Source organism: Ambystoma mexicanum, chromosome 6p, assembly GCF_040938575.1.
Source record: "Ambystoma mexicanum isolate Mex_15411 chromosome 6p, UKY_AmexF1_1, whole genome shotgun sequence".
NCBI lineage: Eukaryota > Metazoa > Chordata > Amphibia > Caudata > Ambystomatidae > Ambystoma > Ambystoma mexicanum.
In genome coordinates, this window is record NC_090935.1 from 1347535622 (window position 1) to 1347559459 (window position 23838).

The 23838-nt window shown below is 42.2% G+C and overlaps 1 protein-coding gene across 6 annotated transcripts in view; it reads left to right on the forward strand.

The window, feature by feature from the left end:
- Nucleotides 1-23838, forward strand: part of LOC138510403 (uncharacterized) — a 1044636-nt gene that overhangs the window by 56905 nt on the left and 963893 nt on the right. For 2 of the 6 annotated variants that reach the window (XM_069626029.1, XM_069626030.1), the window contains exon 2: nt 18532-18621. The exons of the other annotated variants lie outside the window; for them this stretch is intronic. The gene's annotated coding sequence lies outside the window, so the exon portion shown is untranslated. The remainder of the gene's footprint in view (nt 1-18531; nt 18622-23838) is intronic. 6 annotated transcript variants of the gene reach the window in all.

Here is a 23838-nt window from a genome sequence, read left to right on the forward strand (position 1 = left end):
GACGCCTTCGGATCTGGTGCGACCCACAAGTACAACCGTCCACAGCCTAACACTGAAATCAGCTAATTTCAAGTGACCCTCTACCCTTAGTCCACCTTTCGAGGTCCTAGAGACTGGGTAAGTCCCTTCTGCACATTTGTCCATCAGGACATATCCTTTTGACCAACATTGTTGCATTTCTTGCCTGTTTATCCTCTCTGACAAAGTATCGAGAATGCTTTTACGTGTCTGTTCTGCATCTTCTGTCTTCTTTGACAGGGATCGGTTTTGATAGTATTTTTAATAGTTATGTGATTGATGTATTTAATTAAAGTATTCATTTTTATAGAATTTTGATTGGACATTCTTTTATTTTGGAAGTGTTCTATTTCCTTTGGGTTGCTACTGTCTCACATTCACACCCCTTCTAAAAAAATATAGCCTTCCATTGGGCTCCTTTACCACAAAGGGTGAAGGAAGTATATCTCTTGGTTGTGCCTGTTTTATATTTATGTTTGTGATCACTATTGTAGAAGTGTGGTGGCTGAGTAGGCGGTATAGCTACTACTCATCCTTGTACTCCTGCAGAGCTGAAGCCATTTCGTCACACCTGCAGGTCACAAACCTGATCAGAACTCAGATACAGTACGTTCCTACACCTCCATCAGCGGTTGGTGTGTGGCCTGGAGGTCACAGGTTTGAATCCCAGTGAGATAACTCAGTGGTGCAGTGCACCTGCAGTAGGAGTCTGTGTATAATCTGTAGATCACAGTTTTGTATCCAGACCGGATTAACACATCCTTTCACTGTCCCACAGTGGTTGGGGGGGGGCCTTAGTCCTAAACTAGTTGAAAAAGGTAAATCACAAGTTCTTACATTCTGCAGACCCCATTACACCTCATCAGGCCCTTGCATAAGTGTCACAAGTGTATGGAAGTTCCATTACGTTGGGTAATAACAACAGTTGATTTTGCAGGGTTTAGAAGTGGGATGCAGGGACGCCATTTAGGGGTCGCCAGAGGTCGCAACTTCAACCTCTGTGCTCTCCGTTGCGACCTCTAAAAAAAAGAAAAGGTTTTTTTTTTTCTTTTTTTTTTGTTGTAATGCTAGCTCCTGGGCTGTTGTCAGCACCATGTGGCTCTTTACTTCTGGAGTGGCTGGCTTTCTTGTTCAGGCCCCTTAAAAAAAAAAATAATAAGAACAGGAGTGCCACAAGTCTAACACTTTCAGCACTGACCCTAAATAAGAAAGAATAGGAATACCAAATAATGTGTCTTTCTGGAATTCTATCCAATAATTGCTAGACTCATTAAAGGTTTATTTCAGGCACACTTCAGGGGGTGAGTCACTGATTTAGTCTGTTCTTAAACGCCTCAACTCAGCCTTTCATCCTTCTGAGGTCGATAAATGAGTACCAACACAGGTTGGGAGATATTGGGTGTATATTTTATTCTATATAAAGCACTTAAGCGTAAGTGCTGTATAATAACACATCATTATCATTTGGTCTTGGATGTCTGCTTGCATTCACAGTAATTTGGTAATATGGTCCTATACACACTGATCTTAATGATACATATGGAGATCCATTCTTGTATGAAATGTACATTACATTATAGTGATTTCGTAACCATATTTTTCGTAGTGTCACAATGCTATGTGATGCCACTTCCTGTTTTGTCAACGGGTGAAAGATCGTGTTCCATCGCTTCCTGCGATAACACTTCGGGGTGAGGTCAAATGACATCGCTTCCTGTGATGTCATCAGGGGTCAAGGGTCGTGTGATGTCACTTCCGCTACCCCTTGCATTTTGGTGAAATGACGCCCTTGGTGGGATGCATCCAGCATGTAGATTTGCTTCCAGGGTATCAAATGTCTGATGCTTGAGGATTTTCAGGCGCCCATCGGGACCATGCCTTGCTCTTCATGCAGCTCTTTTGTTAGGCCGAGTGTTTCATGGGTTCTCAATTATCCTTGCATAGGCAACAAGCACGGAAACAGCAGTGCAAAGGCCACCCACCAAAATACTAATAATAGCAATATAATACACATTATTCGTACTAATCCTACTGCAACAGTAATATCAATAATACACCAATAATATATTAATCGTGTAGTTAGTAACACGTTTGTAATACATTTGTATCAATAATAATCTCAACAATTACAAAAATTAGAACACTTTCTATAAACGATAAGCATTGATATGTATAGTCATAATATCAACAATGCACATAAGAAAAATGAAAAAATTACCAGGAAAACATAATCAATATATGAAGAATTATCTCTAAGGATAATTGCGATATTTAATAACAACAGCACAGACTGAATTTCTCTGTGGTCCTGCTCAGCCTTCTTCCCAACTGATTAGGAACTGGTTACAGAGCTTTTTTTGATGCCATATTTTGGATGGATTACCTAAACGTGTCAAGCGTCGGGATAAATGAGATCGAGAGTGAGAGAGCGAGAGAGGGAGGTGAATCTGGCAGGCCAGGATGTGGGGAGCAAGGGCATTGTGGAAGAAAAATGTGTGAACCCCTTTCTGCCTTTGCAGACGGACCCTGCCCTCAAGTCTCTTGGCTCGTGACTTCAATGTTGAGAGGAGACGTTTACTCACCCCTTAATAGCCAGTCCACCAGTACAGCACTAAAAAAAGAAAGCTAACATTTTTATTTTCACAGGCGAAGGCCGATATCTACCGTATAGCCTTGGCATTGAGAGCATGCAATTCATTTATTACATTTCCATGGGCAACCAATCAGAATCCCGCCAAACACATTAGTGAATCTGCGCACTTTTAATTATAAGCTGAGGGGGATTACCTTTGAAAACGAATAAAAGGAAGCAAATCGGAACAAGTCCAAAAATAAAGACAGAGGGCCTCATTACACGGATGGTGGAGAACCATGGCGCTATTAGCGCCTTCATGCCGGTAAAATATCGGCACCGCCTTGGCGGAAAGGGGAATTACCGCCCCATTCCAAGGTTGGCGGGGCGGTAATTCCCCCTTCCACCATTGCCCTTCCCCATTCCCATTTTTGGCCCATAGGGCTCAATGGGAATGGGGAAGGCGCTAATTACGGTACCGCAAATTGCGGTACCGTAATTAGCTCCCTGGGTCCCTTTGCAGGTTGGTTTTTAACGCCTGCAAAAAGCAGGCGTTAAATCCCCCAACCCGCAAAGGGACCTCGTATTAAGGCGGTAAGGATTTACCGGTACCGGTATCCTTACCGCCATCCGTGTAATGAGGCCCACAGTCTGTGGAAAGTAGAATAGGGATGATCACTGGACGCCCCTACATGAGCTCGAAACAGAAGACAATTCTACTATGAAGCAAATGGTGTGTCTCTTCTAGTGACTGTGATTGTGAATTTCTTTCGCGTGATCTTTTTGCTATTATGTTAAAACGATAATTATTATAGTGAATTTGAGTTGATTCTTTGCGATCGGGTTCATAGGAGGGGTCCTAGAACATATTGGTAGGACTTAGCACATTGCACTTCGCATGCAATGCACTTTATAATTTAGTGGAGAGACTCATTGTGGTCATGGAGGCACTCCACTTACATTTCTTTTGGTTACTTCATGCATTGTTTCTTTCTCTAAAAATGTTGAGTTAAAGGTATGTTTGTGTTTTGTTTGGATTTTGATTTCCACATTATAGGATAAAAGCTGGCATGATTCAAATAATTCTTTGTTGTATTTCTGCAACCTGTACACACATCTGTGTTTTATGTTTTTACAGTATGCCATATTTATTGGCTTGTGGCCGCGTGTTGGTGCTGCTTTTGTGAAAGTGCAGGATGTGCGATATTCTGAAAGGTGCAGTAGGTGCGCATGCCATTTTGTTAGCAAGAGGCTCCCCTTCCAGGAAATTGCATTTGGTCTTTCAAGGGAGTGTGTTCACTTCCAGGAGGGCGTGCAGTTTGTGTGTAATGGCCTATTCCAACTGGGCATGATGGGTCTTTCAAAAGGAAGGCATGAAATGCATTGTTTGATGTTTTGAGAATGGGAGTATGGGTAGTGTTTTGCCGCTGGATTTGCAGTGCCAGCTGCTTGGGCGCCCTTCTGTCTCCCGGCGGGATTGGACACCTGGCTGCATCGAGGAGTTATTGGAAAGGGCGTTATAGCTTCCCCTGCCCTCGCGTTGATGGTTGCTTCCAGTCTGCGTTTGCTCCTTTGTTGTTCCGGCCCGTCCATGCCTGCTCCTTAGAAGCCACTGGTAACGAGTTTCCAAGAGAGGGGCAGAGCCGAAAGAAGCAACAACGCAAAGGCCAAAAGAAAGCGTGAATTGTCATAACCTGCAGAAGCACTGACAGGCAAATCATTGGTCTTCGATATCAGAAATGGGTCATTTGGTGAACCCGATTATATTCGCACAATGCATGTTCCTAACCTACTTTATGTTAAAAATGTGTCCTGTGTCCCTTGCATAGTGCATTCGTTTTAACCCCACAGGTTGTCATGCTTAGGACGCTTTATTGTACGGGTTTTCAAACTGGGCAATGAAAACAATGCAAAGCAATAGATCTATTAATTAAGATGCTGTGTCCTCTGATGCTTGGGTGTTGGTTTAACTTGAACTCACTAATAAAATGCGTTGTGCTGGATGATTACTATTTTAGAGCTAACTGCAGGAAGTGTGTTGCTTTATAATCAAATGAGTGCACTCTGTCATTGAAAGGATAGTCGGGCCCACCAGTGAGGGTGCCTTGAGCATCAATCTGTCAAGTGCTTCGGTAAAGAAAACTGGGTGCTGTGTAGTGATCTGAAAAGTTAAAATTGCATGGTGCAGTGACCTGGGTACATTATCATTTACTTCACATGTTGCATAAACTGAGCTATGCACAGATCTGAAGCTGTCATTGAACTGAGCATCCTCAGATATTGAAATGTGGTTCCAACTTGAATGTAATATTTCTAGCAATCATTTCATTAGACAACTTTAAAATGCCGTCAACTCGATGGTCAGACCCTTCTAATTGAGGTCCACGTGTAAGCTACCAAGTTACGTGTGCTTGAGGGATTGCAATATCCATTTGATTACAGTGGGTAGTGCATTACACGTGGAACCATGGCAGCATTTATTACAACTTGGTACAATGTGACACTCCCTGTAGCATGACTCAATGACCCAACCCTAACATATGCATATAATACATATGAATGTAATCACAGCATGTGCGTGGCATTTCACTTTTCAATTCATTCAAAATGGCTGCTATGCATTAGGATACCCGAAATTGAAATATTGGCCCAAATTGTATTCAACTTGTACTCACTGTTTGGAAGACTACTTTGGAGTGTCACAACCAGCAGCAGGTTATGGTTAAAAGCAGGGCAGATGTTTGGTAAAGCAATATTCACTCTCTCTAAAGGAGGTCAAATGAAATCAAATGACATTGGCTTGGCCATGGGGAATTACATAGTGCAGTGGTTTAAACTGGACATTTTGTAATGTGCTTGTAGTACTGAAAACTGTGCTACCTGGAGCAATTTATTATGAGAGCCTTACTGTGGCATGGTATATTTTTCTGGGCATCTATGATAAAGTAACCATAAGTGATATTACGTGGTTAGATGGACATTTTGGTGCCGCCCATCTAGGTATGTCTTACTGTGGAATGGAATTTTTCACTTTGCATCATCCAGGTTACAGCAAACATGTTAAGTGTTTTTACGTATCTGGCCTACATTGTGCAACCAGTTTTTCCATGTTTTCTTATTGTGCCATTGCATTTTTAATAGCAAAGTGGTAAGATAGATCCGCGGGTTGAGCGTTCGCTCCTGTGATCTATGTGTAATCTGCAAGTTCGAAATCCGGCAAGTCCAACTCAGCCTTTCATTCTTTGGAGGTTGATAAATGAGTATCAACTTCAGTTGGGATGATATGGGCTATGTATAGTGCTTTGGCTAAAGAGCTATATCAATAACAAATCATTATCATGAATCGAAGCATTAATGCTCCTGTGCACTGTTCGTGACTTACATCAATTGGATTTTTGGATACTGTAACATCACAGCAACTGGCAATCTAGGGTCTCTACTTATCATATAATGACAATACCTGACATGTAGCAATAATTGGCATGATGTGGAAGTAACTGTCCATACAATGCTGAAGTGGCATATCTATGGCAGTGGCTCGGCCTGTGTTGATTCTATTGAGTAACGATATCATATCATGACTCCATCCAAGGCATATGAAGCCAGTACCCCTGTTAAAATGTGGTTGGTATCTAAAATATTCTAGTCTGCTTTAGTACCCATTTGGTATTTTAACATTTTTACATTTATGTACTTATTTTACACCTGAAAGCCACTTCCGCTGATGTAATCAGGTTTAAAAAGGGAACTGATGTCTCCCAGGTCAAAGGTCATGTGATGTCACTTCCGATACCCCTGGCATTTTGGTGAATCATTGTTCCTGGGAAGAGTGATACATTGTGTCATGGGTTGAAGATGACACCAAGTTTACGAGCGGAAGCAGAGTAAGGAAGGTAGACGGGAGAGAAGAGAAGAAGAGGGGAGAGGTAGAGCTAGCCTGTTTGGTTGGGAGGTAGAGAACTTCAGCTTTAGTGGAGTTGAGCATGTGAGTGAGATGCCATCCAATATTTGATGGCGGAGAGACAGTTTTCCAGTTTTGTCAACAGTTTGTCAGACAAGGCGTGAAAGGAGAAAAAGATCTGAGTGTCGTCAGCAAAGAGGTGATAGGAGAAGCCATAAGAGGAGATCAGGTCACCAAGAGCTGAAGTATAGAAAGTGAAGAGAAGTGGACCAAGGACAGACCCTTGCAGAACTCCAACAGTAAGGGGGTGAATGGGGAGGTAAGGCTGTTCCAGGACACCTGAACGTGTCTAGGGTCAAGGTATAAAGCAAAACAAGCGTGTGCCTTATCTCTGATGCCATGGAGAGATAACGTACAGAGAAGGCCAGAATGGTCGACAGTATCGAATGTAGCAGAGAGTTTGTGATGCATACGAATAGATAAGGTTTGCATGATGAGCGGAAGAGATGACGTTCCTGATGAGATCTGTCTCGGTGGAATGCAGAGGTCTGGATCCAGATTAAAGAGGGTCCCGGTGGCTGTGAGTATCAAGGAACATACTATTTCAAAATCCTAGAGTGAGTAGTATTCAATCGACTGACGTTGGTAGAAGAGAGACAGGGCGAAAGTTGGCAGTACAGTTAGGAACTAGACCAGGTTACTTAAGGAGACGGATGAATGTAACTGTCTTGTATGATGAGAGAAGTGACATTGTAAAGAGAGGAGTTAAAGAGGGAAGCAAGCTGTGGAGCAACACTCTGACCTATGTGCTTCACAATGTGCGGGACAGTGGGTCAGTGGGGGTACAGGAAGGGTTAGCCTTGGGGATTAGGGAAAGAATCTCATCAACGTTGATGAATGGGGCAGTTATATCCAATCATGTGTGTGTAAGGCACATGATTTTGAAGCAGATCAGGCCCTGTGAGCAGAGCCAGTGGATGTTTCATAGGTTGATGATGACCAGTTCACATTTTCCCAGTCTGAAGGTGACTGCCTGCAGCCTTGTGGACCTTTGCCAATCTATGTATTTGATAGTTATGGAGGTCCCCATAATGGGCTTTCCAGTTCATGATGAGGCTCACATCCCAGATGACTCCCAGATTTTGTACCTTAGATTAGAGAGGTATGCTTTCACCAGAGAATGTTGGCAGGGGCACATGGTGGTTAACTATTGTGTGTGTTTCAGGGTGTTTTGCTCGAATGAATGCTCCATGCTCTAAGTACTTTGGTTGCGTTGTTGAACTGGCCTCAGTGACCTATAACACAAGGATATATTTGTGTGTTATCTGCATATGAGTTAAATTGTGGATGGGCCATTGAGTAGGTCCTTCAAGGGTTTAATGTAGGTATTAAAAAGAAGTTCCGGAAGGAGAGATCACTGGTGGACTCCACATTTCCCAGCATCTGGCTGTGAGGACATATCTCCTAGTGTAAGGCGCTCTTTATGCACAGACAGGAAGGACTTGAACGATTTAGGAGTCATGGTGGAGAATCCGGCTTTGTGTTGCAATTGGTGGATAAGAGTGTGGCGGTTTCTATTTTTGAACTGGTGGGGATACTGAGCATGATGATGTTACTGGTGGATCCCCAGTTTGCAGGATCTCATAGGTCATCCCATACTGACGCCAGGGCCATTTCTGTTCTGTGTTTTGGACAGAGGGTCGATTGACATGTGCCCGTGATAATGTTTGCTTCTCTGTCTTCCTGAAGTTGTGACAAATTTCACCAAAGATTATTTAGTGTCAGGGAAGTTCAGTGACTGGGCATTATTAGTTGCAGCAATGTATTTTTTAGGTGGGGCTGGCTTGGAAGTGCCCATAGACATCCATATTAACCTGCGGCACCTGCCCTCTAGGGCTTAACTCACATTTAGAAAGCAGGTTAGCCTGATTTTTGTTTATTTGGTCCCAATCCATGGGTTCAGCCCATGTCACCTCGCTCTGCATCCTCAACCCCTTTGTAATGTGAGGATGCAAGATACCAAGGATACACCTAATAGCAATCAGCACCGCTCGGATGTTAGGCACACTCTCACCGCATTTTATGTTTACTGTCCTGAGTCGATCTTCTTTTTTTCTAAAAACCCATATAAAAGAATCTGTTGATTCTGATGTTTTTTTGTAAAAATATTTGAAACAACACAGATGTGTTACAATGCTCTACCTCTGTGAACTGGGAACCAAAAAAAGAAATAACTTGTTAAACATCACTATCTTAATGGAATGAGCAGATACAAATCTTTGGCTTAGACGGATGCCTTTGTGGTACTCACCTCTTTGGTCGAAGTCAAAATAGTTGACATTTTCTTTACAAAAATGTTAACCTCATTTTTTACCACAAACAGGAAGATGGTGGGTTTGGGCTCGACATATTAAAAGGCATATAAAAAGGGGGTAAGTAGGTGGGTAAGTCGGAGTGCAGAGTTTCTCTCTCTGCATTTTGCAGTAAAAAATGTGGTCAAAGACAATTGGACCAAAATAAATTTGTCCAAATATTTTTGGCCATCTAACATAGATCCGTCTTGTTTCTACAAGAGTTGGCACTGATGGGGCATGAAGGGTGGTTGTGGAGGGGACTGTCAGAATATCTATCATCTTTGGCTGGTGCGATTGTTGCTCCAAGGCCTGAGGAAACTCAGATGGTTGCTGAAGAACCAGTAAAAGGAATTCCAAGGCTATGTCCTTAAAATACGACCGTATTTCTGAGGAGCACATAAGTCTGGGAAGTGTGTCAAACAGTCAGTGTTCTTGAGCATACTGACCTCCGGGGTTAACTCCATGTGGCCTCGTCTGCTTAGTCCTGAGTAACTCATGACATTTCTGAGCACTGAAAGACGTATTGCTAGGCCTGAACGAGCTCCCCTGAATAATTCAAGGAGCAAGTCGTGGCAGTGTTCTAGGTGTTTGAGGATCCTCAGGCATGGGTTGGAGTGTGGTTTGTACCCAGGGCCATTTTAAGTACTTTTGCTGGGTGATGACTAGTTACTCGGAACAAAAGGAGAGCTGAGCAGTCCAGCCCTCCTACTGTGTCAAGTACATAGACATCAGGCAGCCCGCACTGCGTGGTTACGCCTGCAGGTAACTCGTGTAACCATGCAGCCTCTTACACAGGCTGCCTGTGGTGTCTGCTGGCTAGGGCTAGTCGGGGAGGGCCCTGGCTGGAGAGCCCTTTCCGGAGACTGCCAGGGCCCGGCCCTGTCTGGCCCCGGCCCACTTAAAGCCCTGAACACACGCACGCACATCTGTGTGACTGGCACTGAGCGCTGAAGCAGAGAACAAAGGCAAGCAATTATGCGATTGTTTGCATTGCCTGTGGTTAATTCCCTCTAATTCTGCCTGCGCATTTTAGGACCTGAAGGGCAACCAGTTTAGTTTAAGATATGCTGGCTCGTAATTTGATATGTCGCGCGACTGCTACCTGCACCCTGTTCATCACTTGGAGCCTCGGCTTCTATGGGGGAATTGCAGGGTTGCCATTTTGCACTCTAATTATTTCACGTACATTTAAAGTTGCTCTATTGTGGCGGAAGAGCTCAGAGTCGCTCCTTGGAAAGGGGGCGGGGGTGGGGGAGGGTCACTGGTGACAATGCATTAGACGGGGAAAGTCAATGCTCCCAGCTAGCGTACCAAAGAAGGAACTGCAGAATGACAACATTAAGAATGAAATATCTTTTTCATATATGGTCGGTCAATGGATAGCTAATACAAAGATATGGTATCCGAAAAATGCTATGATCCCATTGTGGAGCTGTCAGTCAAAAAGCCCACAACGCCACAGAAGAAATAGACGACCAATAAAAGTTCAATTTTTTTTTAACTATTTATTAGGGGCTTGTTGCATAAGAGCAGCGGTAAACGTGCACGTGGTATAGAACAATACTCAGAGTGAAAAATCGGGCTTTCATTCATTGGCTGACTTAGAGTCATTTTTAGTTTGGGCTATTAGGTGTTGCTTGTTTTTCTTGGCCTCTGCTCTACAGATGCTAGCTTAACTGGCGCCGATGACCCTAACATACTATGTTAATAGTTAAAGTGCAGGAAAACTAAACACTAAGCAAAGGCCCATCTAGAGCACTAGGGCAGATATCGGACAGTATGTTTTTCAATGCTTTTTTTTCAATCGGGTATTTCACATCATGGGTATATTCATGTACATTCCAAAAGAGGTGTCGCTCATGGAAATGGTCATTGATTTCATTTCCTAGGAGTACTGAACCGTTCTTCCTGTTACAGCTCCAAAGTCCGATTAACAATTCATATTGTATGTTCATAGATCGGCGAATAAAGGCTGTTGTTGTCATGAACGAGCCAAAGAAGTAGAAAAGGGGGCTGTGGGTCTGCCGTAGGTATTTTCCTGTGGACAGTCCTTATTTAAAACAAACAATGTGAAGTGTACCTTTAAAAGCACTGGCAGGCAGGTTTTCACAAGGCCACTTGTTGATATGAAACCACTAATCTGCTACACTAGCCTTGTGCGGCTCATGACAACCAGTGTATTTCACCTGGGGCCGGGGCGTTGCTGTGATTTGCAGCTGCTCCGGGTATGATTGGTGTCCATGTGCCCTACAAGCTCAGGTAAACATATTGCAAGTTAGTGGCTTTGAAAGCGCACATCTCCCCAACCCTAAACACGTGCTGACCTTTTTGCAATGGTTTTTAAATGTACACTTTCGGTGATTTGTATGAAATAAATGCCCTTCACAAAAAATAAAATATATAAGCATGACAGACTCTGCATCCTTTTCCCTATTCCTCTGGCTTCTTGACAACGAAAATAGTCTTTTCTCACTGACTATAAACATATAATCGATAAACCAAATGCATCACTGTCTCACAGAAACTGAACCCGCCTCCACATGCATTGCTTTTGCAGTTCACAACGATTCTGCATCAATCGAAAATCGAGAGACTGTGCATTCTGCTCTCCTGCTAAAGCGTGCATAACCACTTGTGCAAGTGATGGGTAGGAGGTAGAAGAGGGAACAGAGTGGCGCATGCATTCTATTGGTTGGTATACTAATGGTACTCAATGCTTCTCAAATGGCTACTTGAGATGACAAGGCAGGCACATTGAGTTTCTCTAAAAGATTGTTTAATGCATTTTTGTGATTGTGTTTACTTACTTTGAGCATTTAGTGTAATATATCGTATGTATTCTTTCCTGTCTGTGGTAAAAATGTGTTTTCTGTTTTCTTTAGTTGGAAATCCTGACAAATTTAGCAAATGATGCCAATATATCATTGAATGTCTGTTCATATAGTTTATCTCTACTGTGTTATGTAGAGGTAAAACACAGTTTTAAAAACATAACAGGGTTATTATCACAGAATTGTTCTCTGACCTTTATAGAGACACATTTCTTACCTAGGCAAATGGGTTACCCTTGCATTTCTCTTGGCTTACAGAGTGGTAGCTGTACTCATGCAATGAAGGTTATCACACATACTAGTAATTAAAAATGCAGGCTGACTCAGTATTAAAGCCAGGGAGATAGCCCAGGCTTCATGCACTCACCTTGGGAACAGGACAATACTGAATGCCATGGACGTGATTGCCTAGTTGGACCAGCTCAGGCATTCATCATTGATATGTTGAATACAGTCAGTGGGCAATAAGTGACAGTGATTTTTACAATGCTTAGAAGCTAGACAAATGTAGCATGGATAGCTATAAAAGGCTTAGGTGTTTCAGTACTCAGCTGATGCAATTTATCAGTGTCAGGTTGCCCTCTGGTGTCCAAATGGCAAAGTGCAGCCACTTCAACAACAGCTATCATTTCAACATAGGGATGCCCTTCATCAGTGTTTGGTTGCCCTCTGCTCTGCAAATGGCAAAGTGCACCCACTTCAACAACAGCTACCATTTCAATAAACATTTCAACAAACAGAATGAGCATGGTCCTACGTGGTCACCTTCACCTCCCATTATCGCAAACATTTGAAAGTTACTTATGTCCACCCCCACCTCTCTTCACACAGGGCATGGCGGTTCCAGTATCAAAGAACAGTTAATTACTGGCTCAATGTTTCACTCCCTAAAGAGCGAAACGCTTTAGGGTGAATGCCTCCACACGAGCTAAAACTGAAAGTAGGTGCTGTAATAATGCTACTACGCAATCTTATGCCATCACGGGGACGCTGCAATGGAACATGTTTGACAATTATACATCTACAAAGATACATCATCGAGGCCTGTGTGATCCATGGAACTTATATACGGTTCTTATACCGCACATACCTCTCATTCCATCTGATACGTTTGCCTTTTCAATGACCAGTAATAAGTCACAGTCTCAGGGAACTAAGCCCTCATCCTGGAAGCGAGCAGTGGTAGTTCCGATAATTAAGAAGGGGGACAGAAGTAGATCAGCGTATGTTTCACCGGGAACAGCTAGTTACTTTAAATAAAGTAATGACAACACAAACATACTTCAAAATATGAAAATAAAATGAAAATATAACTTTATTTCTCTTTAAAATGTATATATGAATGTTGGTGCAGGTTACAGGTATTTCAGCTTTCTAATGTCTACCAAGAGTACCAATATTCACTTTGGGTTTCTTCTGTGCTGTTTGTTCTAAGCTGTTGAACAGCTGCAGGTCTCGGATGCGTTTAGTTGCCAGGGCTCACGTTGTCTGACACTCTTCTCTTTGTGTCAGGACTTCTGAGGGAACAGCCAGCAAGGCTAGATTGAAGACAGGATGTCTTGAGAGCATTGCGACTCTGCTGCTCCCGCTGGGGCAGGGAAGGAGAGCCACGTGTGGTCTCTCTGGTAATGGAAGGTCTAGAAAATTCAGAAAATATTTGTGGTCTGGAAGTGTCTTGACAGGTTGCTGGTTCAGACAGGACCCCCTTATGATCCTTCTGCAGGTTGACAGGTGTTACAAGGTGTATATGCCGGTTGCATGTGTTAACGAAAAATGTCATACGAAAACATTTTTACTGACGCTTAAATGCCAAAAAATACCTAATTCTCTGTTTTGCAATGATTATCACACCCACAGCCCGCTCCCCACCCGTTTTAATCCCTTAACCCCTTACCCCACCCATATATATATATATTTAATAAAGAATTCAGTGATTTTCGGTATTCAAGTGCCATTAAAAATGTTATTCAGTATTTTTTTTTCATTAACATCACTGGATACCCTATACGACCTATGTGTGTCCTTCACTGAAGTCCTGTTAAAAACAGCCTTGGCGAAACCAACAGTTTTAGCTTGTGAATACATTTGAAACTTTTGCCAGGCACTGCTATTAGATGCCCAGGTAACCACACCATTTGACACCTGCTACCATCAATGGCCAGTTAACACCACTACGGCAGCGCCCGGAAAGTGCCTTTCCCAGGCCTACACAAACACCCAAACTGTTGGCATTGCCAATGCTTGTTTTAAATGTTCCCTCTTTCTGGGGCACGAGCAATTCACTTCTCCTCCTCTCACCTCCCTCATTCATCTAGACTCGCACAGCATATGGCGGCTTGACACATTAAGGCTATCTCTTCAAAATATGGGACCAAAAACTAAGAACACTTCCCTTGGAAAGGGCAAACACACTGTGGAAAAGATCAGGTCCCCAAAATGAAGTGGCAACAGCAGAGAAGCATTTTTCTCCCTGGCCTCTGAGCATTAAAACGAAAACGAGGAGTGGCAGTTTGTGGCACTTCTTTTGTAGGGCCATGCGTGTGATAAGAGGCGGCTTTTGGTTCTTTGTACACAGGTTCAACGTGTTAGCATACCGTGTCTGTGATAAGCCTTATCAGACCTATGCGGAAGTATATGCAATTCCGACTCAGCTGGGAAGGAGGGTCAGCAGAATGACAGAGAAATTGTGTTATCAGACTTACTATAAAATCACATTATTACCTTAAGTAATACAATAATGTTTGTTGTTTCTATGTGGATATATTTATAATAGTTTTCAATTTTTTAATTTGGTATCGGTATAACTATAACTATTAAACAGTTGTTGTTCTTCTGATTTTTTTTAAAATTGTTGTGATTAGTATTGTTGCAGCAGTTGTACTTACCCAACTTGTTGCTACTCGCGTACTCTAGTGGCAGTTTAGCAATACCCTGACAATGTTTAATCGGATCTGCAGAATGTACATTTTAACGATAACTGATTTTATTTGAATATAGCACTTTAATCACCGTGGGTTGTTCCAAGCTCGCAGCATGACAAATGCTCGTCCCGCCAAGCACAATCACACTCAATAAGTGGAGCTGAAAGGGTGAAAGGTCGTGTTGAGACGGTCTAGGTTCAGAACTCTGTTGCACTGATTACACACAGAGCCCTCCTGCAGGCACACCTCCACAAGCCTGACTTGATAAAATGTGAAAATAAAATAGTTCACCACACAGACGAGGCCCAGGGTGCAGAGGCCTACCAGGAAATCTCCAGAGTTCCCCATAGACCAGTCCACCCCAGACAGCAATGGATCATTTGAGTGACCATTGTCCGTGACCCAAGTCTGTATTAAAACATAATTAAGGTGCAAGTGCTAAGAGCTCAAATAGGCGTTTGATGAGCTCATTCGCATGGGAGCGCTCCAATCCTCTCCAGTTAGCTAGCCATCATCTTTGCTTTCGCTCAAGAGAAATGAAGTCAACTCCCATTTAAAATTGTCTATTTCATTTTAATGATCTCTACTTGATTAACACGCACAAACAAGGGTCCTTTTGTGTGCAATATTATCCTGAGATCATACATGCATAGTTGTTATTTGCATGCATGTGTCAAACACTCCCGACAGACAGGTGACCTTATTAGACAGTTTCACCTGTTGCTGTTCTTGAACTCACAGTTACAAAACAGGGAAGGGAATTGTTAGGCTCACATTGCTTTAAATGTCCGTGCTGGTCTTATTTTCAGACAGGGCAACTTAAAGCTACGAGCATACTTTATTTGCTTAGCAGATTTCTATAAGCATTTATTTATTTAGACGGCTGGTTTATTTATTTATTTAATCATATACAATGCTGCAGTGGAGACAGCCTGTCACTGTTTACAAACGTACTATGTTAAAGGATACCGGGACCTGTTGGCTAATATAGACTTTGTTCCGTCCGACCAATTTTGGAGCTCTTTATGCTCTGCAGAGTCATTAGATGTTACTTTTCTTTTTAGTCTTTATTGTGCATTTAGCTGTTCGACAAGTCTGAAGCACATGCCCATTGGTGATTACTGCTGCTCCATTTCCCATATGGCCTGAGTTTTTATCATTACTTACATTGCATTAATTGAGTTTTTCGTATATTTTGCTATGAAATGAATTAACGCTAGACATTGCAACATTTTTAATGAAATTTATGTGGACTTAATATTGATGTTTTTTCTGTAGGTCGTGGCCTTTTTAAGAATGATGTATATTTATGACCTTTTTAAGAATTACGTATATTTATGAAGTGTTTTCTTTATCTTCTTATATGTTACGATATGTATGTGCCTGAGGTTATGATTAGCCAAATGCACTAAAGTAAAAACAATAAAAATGTAGTTATTTGGGTAATTTTCAAGTAACTTGCATAAAGCATAATATTATTTTAGCATTTGGAAGCAAAACATTAACCCATATCTTCTCAACTAGAGATGCGATATGTTTTCAAGGGCCTAAATTACAGACTGGCTTAAATTCCGGCTTCTCCACTTAAGTAAAGTGATTGTTAGTGGGACAGAGAGCAAGATAAGGTGCGATGCACGTGGTGCTGTTGAGTTCAGGCCAGAGGTACCCACGTTCCTGGCATGCTTCTATCTGGCTTGGACGCTTGGTGTCTGTTTTATCCAGAGAGCTGATAAATCACAGGGCTCCAAGTCTTGGGAAACCACTGGCTTGGGGCACCTGGGACAGAGCCAAGGATGTGAACTTTAGTAAAGCTCCATTAAAGTGAATGTGGTATTCGTAGGAATACATTGCTGAGTGCGGGGAATGTTTCTGTGCAGTTTAAGGTGGTCGAAGATTTAGCAGTGAGTGGGTTAGTTGGGGAGAAAAGGGGATTTCAGATTGGTGAGCAAGAAGTCTTAGTATTACAGCCTCTCAGAAGGGCTTTTGCCTCTAAGATGTCAATACGTATGCAAATCGAGGGCAAGCACATATTTGGCCAAATAGCAACTTGCACAATTGATAGAACTGCACAGTTAGATCTGGTAATCTGTTGCCAGAACTATCTGGCAACAGTTTACCAGATCTAACCAGAGGTAACTGCGTGTGACCCATGTGGAAATGACACTGAATTTAATTATGCATTTACAAATACATTTTAGGAATCACAAATTGCACAGGTCGAAATATAGGAAAAGAGTTCTTGAAATGCGAGTATACATTTAATTTTCAATCATAAACAGGCGAAAAGATGCTGTTCCAATGCATTTTGGAGATAACTACTTCATCATGGAAAAGTGCACCCGCCTGCCTGAGATAGCGGGCAAGGGATTACCAGATCTAACTGCAGTTGTATAGTAGCTCTTAGGCTGCAAGGGCATTTTCTGTTGCGTTCTAAATATGTCTAGTTAAAGTGTTATATATTCATTAAATATCTTTACTACTCTAGGTGTGGCCCGCTCCATGCACCTTATTCTTGCAAATAGTGGAACGAGGACTTCTCTCTGATAAAACTAGAGGCAAGTCAGGCAGGGGTGGGAAGGCATATTTGGGGTTTCTGTTAGGTGGTGGGGCGACAGCAGATACAGAACCAGACCAGACATCCTGACTCAGCACTGACTTGGCACTAACTATGAATTCTCTGGATCCCCCAAGTCCAGTTGGAGCACATACCTGCTGGACCTTCCAACCTGCTATGTGAAAGGGATTGTTCCAGCCCAATCAGGTGTGCCTCTTAATGGAAGCAGACACCAAATAGGACGATTTCTTTAAAACGTTGATTCTAGAGGACATGAGATAATAAATTTAAATTATGTGTGCCCTTGTACGGCTTCCAAACATTTACCCATAGTGCTAAGGTTTATAGAAGTTGTCTTGATTGGTGATGAATCAGAAACGAATACTGCTTGGGGCGCTCATGAACACATTGCAGATTTGTGGACTGAAGCCACAAGGTTTAGGGGCAGGGCTAGCATCCAATGGGCGCAGTCACAATGTTTAGGGGGCCCCTAAGGTTTCCAGACACGAGGGCATAGGATCTGAACTGGGGATGTCGGATCACATACAACACAGGAACTCAGGCAGCTCGGAAACAGAGAGTCAGGTTTCAAGTCCCTGGCAAACCGTGCTTGGTCTTCTTGTTCCCAGTGCTACTTTGACCCTGCTTGACCTGCTACCATTTGTAACTGCTTGCGCCGTTGGGTGCGAGAGGGAACTTAAAGGGCTCTTTTGCACAATTCAGCTTTCTAGCTATAGCAATACCACACCACAGAGGTGAAGGACAGGCGCTCATCAATTGTGTGTGCATTTTCGAGCCAACTTGATTCTGTTACTTTCCGCTTCAGCCTTCCTTCTCTATGTTCCAAAATTCAAAAGAACAAAGGCTGGGGGACGTAGCTTCCCAGTTGTGGCAGCCAAAGGCTGGAACGCGCTACCTCTAGACATTAGATCCGACCCTTCAAACACTTCATTCCGTAGAAAACCTAAAGCCTGGCTCTTCACCTCCAATGTGTAGCCTTCTCTGCCTCAATGCTTACAGTATCATCCTTATACAATATGCTTCACTAAGTACATCTGCTCTACCTCATTAGTAAATTACCTATGTGAATAAGATTGCACATGTAAATATTACTGATTATGTACCGACGGGAACGATGTATCTGTAAATATCTTATGTCTTTAAATATGCTTAATATGATTTACGCCAAACTTATGTTTTCTATTGTTGCCTGTGGTAACCCCTGTAAGGTGTATTACCTGACTCCATCGCCCAGATACCTACGGGTTTGACGTGCACTACAAATGTTAAATAAATAAATAAAAGTGGCTATGAGAGGTTAAGATTTGTTTTATTATATAACAAATTCTGCCAAACTTACTTCCTAATAACTTTCCTTAGGTCTTCTGTGTGTTCTGTTGGCGCTGGTTCACCATCCGCTTGGCCCACTAAGACAGTAGCTCGATGCACCTGAATCCTACCTTTGAGAGCGTAAGTCGCTATATACTGTGATTCCAATGGCTTTCTTTAATTGGATTCCAGCTATACCTTTCAACAGCATTCTCTGGCCACTTACTATGGTCTTAAATAGATATTGCCAAATAGTGGGGAAATGGAAAGCGACCAGTGGGGCGCCCACAAGGCATGTGTTCTCCTCCTGAGGCAGTCACTCAGCATTCATTCCTGTGTCTAGTTTGTCAGGAAAGATTGAAGCCTTTCCTGTTTTTTCTTCGTGAAATGAATACTAAAAAGAAGGTGAAACATGTAGCATTGGCCAACGAGCCAATGTCATAATTTATGTTTAGCTTTCTTTGAACTTACACTTGCATTAAACTTGAGATTGTGTTTAACATTAGAAGTGGTATAGAGTATATATCCCATACAAAAAGGAACATGTGGTATATGCTATATATGTCATATCCCAAGCATTTAACATCACAAGTGAGCTTCAGCTAACACATTTAACATCCACGGAATAAAGAAGAGCAGAGAGGCTTACAGTCCACTTGACACTATCGTTCTTTTGGTTTGGCCGCAGTTTTCACTCTCCCCCAACAGTTTCTGGCCGCAGGTAACCACCCTTACCCCGTCTCTACAATCCTGCGGAGGAGGTAGGGGGAACTTTGCTCAAGACATGACCAGCTCTTGTTGTTTTGCAGTGTTCTACGTGGGAGGAAATGGACAGACACAGGGCCGCCCAAAAACCACTGATGGTGTTGGCACTGCTAGTGAGATGGCCTATTCCCTGGAGACCCCCCCCCCACTGTGGGGGAGAATTAGGGAGAAGCACATGGTACCTATTGGCACAGCCATTGGTGGAATTGAAATGGCCTAGCGGAACTCGGAACAAGTGGATAATTTTACCAGTTGTACATGTGGTTAGGAATTATTCGACCTCTCATTTCCTTCTGGACACACTGACATACCGCCCACTTTTATCAGCAGCATGTAATTTGTATTTCGGCCTACTCTACTTTCACTATGATTGCGTGTGCCATTATACCGGATCATATCATGCTGACTATACCATTCAGCCATTTTGCTTGCAGTTGGAGTTTTACAAATGCTGCACGCTGTTCAAACAGCACAACCTGCTTGCGTGGATACGTTATGATTGTAATATTATTATCCCAAACTATCTTTTTTTTTTTTTTTAAATATGTTTGTGTCCAAACTTTTCATTATCTGCACGTTTTGTGACTGTCTTTAGCTTCTCATTGTTTTATTCTCTCAATAATGTGTATCCAAAATTTTATGATTGTGAAAATTAGAGGCTTATCGGTGCCTATCTGCTTGTTCGAGATTCCAAAGTGGTCTCTGAATAGGTTTTGCTCCTCATTCAAGGCAGGACATCTCATCATTAGGTGGAGGAGAAATTCTGTGGTGGTTTCCGACTCTCAAAACCTGCATTGTGTTTTTTCCGTGGATATTTGTTTCGTTGGTGCTAGGTACTCCCTCGTTGGGAGTATATTCAGACGAAAGAGGAGGTAAAGGTCTTGGATCTTCTGATCGGGAAATTGAGCTAGATAGACCGGAAGTTTGTTTAGGGCTCCGGTTTCTGTGTTGCATCTGAGAAATCTTTTATAGCGCATTTGGTGTGCTAAAGTTTTGATCCAGTCATTGCGTTGTAGTTTGCGTTTCGCGTACTGTGGTGTTTGGATCAGCATCTCTTCAGTGATTTCTTCCCGTTGTATCAATTTTTTGATCTGAGTTGACCATTGAGATAGTGCAGTCATGTCCATTGCATTCTTTTTTTTCCAAAGAATCTCAATTGCAGGAATTTTTTCATTTGCCATGATTTTTCTGTATAGATCAATAGGTTTCCACACAATTAATGAATCGAGTGATTGTAACGCAAGTTCATATCGGATTCTTGCCATTGGAAAGTTTGAGGGTAGTGCTATTATCTTCCTCCAAAAGGTTGCTTCATAGAATTGCCATTTCATGTGATGTTGATTGATTAGAGTTTCTCCGGCGTAGGTAAGTATTGGAACTACTTTTTGTTTGAATAGAGCTACAGCCGGTTTGATTGAAAATTTCCCAAATTTACTATGGAAAAAGCGACCTTGGCGCGCAAGTGATTGAGCTTTTGTTTCTAAGTGGCCTTCCCATTCCTGTTTTTTGAGAGATGGGTTGATCATTGCACCGAGATATTTCATGTGCTTCACTGTTTCAATTGGGTCGCCTCTAAGTGTGACTGTTGGCGATTTTTGTTTCCCTCCTTTTAGGTTTGTCAGCCTCATCAATTTTGTTTTTGTCGTATTTTGTCGTATTTTTGTCGTATTGATTTGTAGCATTTTATCAGTCATATATTGATCTAGGTTGCTGAGGCTGGCTTGGAGGCTAGTCACAGTTTTGTCCAGAATGATGATGGCTTCTTGGTTGATCAAGTTTAAGAGTAGCAGGTTGATGTTGGTGCCTACGTTGCGGACGAATCCGGTTTGTCGTTTGACCAGTCTTTCGTTCTCAGTTGCCCATTAATTCAACTTTATGAGAAGAAAGGACACAAACAGTTTTCCGAGAGGATCTAATAACACTATGGTTCTGTAATTTTGCAGCTTTTTGTGGTCGCCTTGTTTGTATATTGGAATCAGTATTGCAGTTTTCCAGCAGTTTGATAGTAGTTGTTTATGCTCGATCAAGGTGAGCAACTGTGCAAATAATGCTGGCCACTCTTCTGGGGCGTTTTTTAGGTCTGTGTTTGAGAGGCCATCAGGTCCCGGAGCGCTTTATGTTTTTAGGTCCTTAAATGTCTTTTCAATGTCTTCAATGTGCCATTTGAGATCCCACGGTTTGTTGAGTTAGGTTTGTCTGCTGTGTTACTGTTGATCCTTTTCGTGTAGATGTTTGTAAAGTTCTGTATCCAATCATGTTCCTCTTCTTCTTGGGTCATCAAGGCTGACAATTTTTTGTTTTTTTTGTTGGGAATGCCCACAGTTGTCTCGTATTTCTTTGATTCAGGGCTGCCAAGATTGCTTCACCATCTGTTTGATATAATAGTGCTTTTGTTTGTTTTATCCAGCTCATGTATTTTTGTTTCTCTTTTTTGATTTCTTGTCTGGAGTATGGTGTGTCCTGTTTTTTTAAAGTGCGTAATCTTTTCTGCAGAGTTTTTTTCATCTGGTTGATCTCGTAGTTAAAGTGATGTTTATGCAGTTTCTCTGGTTTCACCTTTTTTGTGTTTTGTTGTTGCTAATCTTGTAATATCCATTCATAGTTTAGTTTGTCGTTTTCTGGTTTCACCGTGGAGTCAAACTTCTTTACGAGGGCAGGCATATGATGTTGTTTTATACAACATTTTTTCATGCCATTGATTAGTTCTAATTCAGGGAGTTTCAATCATACCGGATGGGCGCGTACATAATTGGTTGCAGTTGTCAGTGTTTGAGATATACCCTCTGAGGTGAATATATAATCTATGATGGCTGTTGAGTTTGCGCTTGACCATGTCGGTTGCATTTATCCTTGGTCAGCTAGCGATTTACCGGTCAGTGTTAGTTGGCGAATCATTATTTCTTTTAACCATTTCCTTGCTCTCGGGGTTAGGTCGGTCACGTCCCTTGGTGTACCATTTGTGTTAAATAAGTGGATGTGGAAGTCTCTGGCAATTATGAATTCGATGTTGGCGAACTTTGTGGTCAAGATGTCTATTTCATCGCATATTGAGTCTATGAACTGATTATCGTTCATAGCTGTAGGATTCCAGTAAATATTGAAGATTCTCTGCTGTTTCAGTGCAGAATCAATAGCCGCTTGGGTCGTCTCTGTTTTGTTCATGAGTAAAATCAAGTATTGGGCCCAAGGGTGTAGGTTCTTCTTTGTTAGTATTGACCAGTTGTTATCTATTTTAGTTAGTACCAACATTCCTGAAGATGGCCTGCCCTGTTGCGGTTGGATTGCTGGGTTCATATGTGTGACGTCATTTTCACATGTTACTTCCGACGTCAAACATGTCTCTTGGAGACATATTATGTCCAATTTGTTTAGCTCTTTTGGACCATCCGCAAGTAGATGGCTGTGTCCTCTGGCATTCCAGGACCCTAGTGAGTACTGATGTTGTGGTGGGTCGCTGTTGGTTGATGGTTATAAGTATGTTGTCCGGGGGTATCTGTAGTCCTTATGAGTTTCCTGGCTATTGTTTTCGTGATGGTTATTGTAAGACATGTCGCGCCAGATCTCTTGTCTCTTTTGAGAGATCATTGCGTTATCTTCAGTGTGTATCTGAGTTTCGGGATAGGCTTTTGCGCTATGTCTAGGAGGCTTTAGTTGTTGGTTTCGTTCGTAGTTATGTTTCTCGTTTCTCCATGGTTTGTTGTTTTTTTGTTGGTGTAGGCGTAGCTTCCGGCTGCTTCATCACAGAAAAAGCCCAGTCTGGCTAACTGCGCATTTTCGTGCAATATGTGCTTCATCGTTGTTTCTAATTGTAAGTCTATGTGAACCAGATGGAGTTGGTGATCGTCTGGGAAGAAAATCACATTGATATCTTTGGAATGTATTGTGGCCAGTTGTGGGATTACATTGAACAAATGTAATGTGTTGTCTCTGTTTAGTATTGTTGTCGCTTGTGTTTTCGGATTTTGCTGATGGAGCCAGATTCTAAACGTTTTTAAGGGTTTTCTCGGGTCTACAAATCCAGGAAATACTATTGAAGGTTTGTGTTCATCATCTTCCGCTTTTCCGTCCTGTTGGGTTAATGAGCTCATAGATGATACACTGTTTTCGGTGTCCGAAATGGTGAAGTATGAAAGTGAGGGGTGTGACTCGGCGCACGAGATGGAGTTGATTGACTGGGCTTCGTGATATTCGTCCAGCATTATTAAGTCTTGGTCTTGTGGGTGTTTTGTTAGGTCAATTGTCGACACTTGGTTTTCTGTATGTTCTGTGGCTATCAGTGGCAGCTCAACATCTGGGTGGATGATCTGCTGCAAGTTTATTATTTCTATTAACACATCAAGTGGTTCTTTGGGTTGGCGAGGTTCGGCTCATTGTGATTCCTCACGATTTTGCATCGTTTTGTTGTTCTGGGGTTGCACAGTCTGGGGGTCTTTTGCCAAGTTCTTTCCTTCATGGTCCTCTGCGTCAGGTAATTGTAGTTTTCTCAATAAGGCTCTTGATCCTGTCTGATGTTTTTTGATATCTTTCTTTTTCTTCTTGTTTGGTTTCAGCATGGCTTCTCATTTTGTTAGATTGAAGATGTCAAATGGGGTG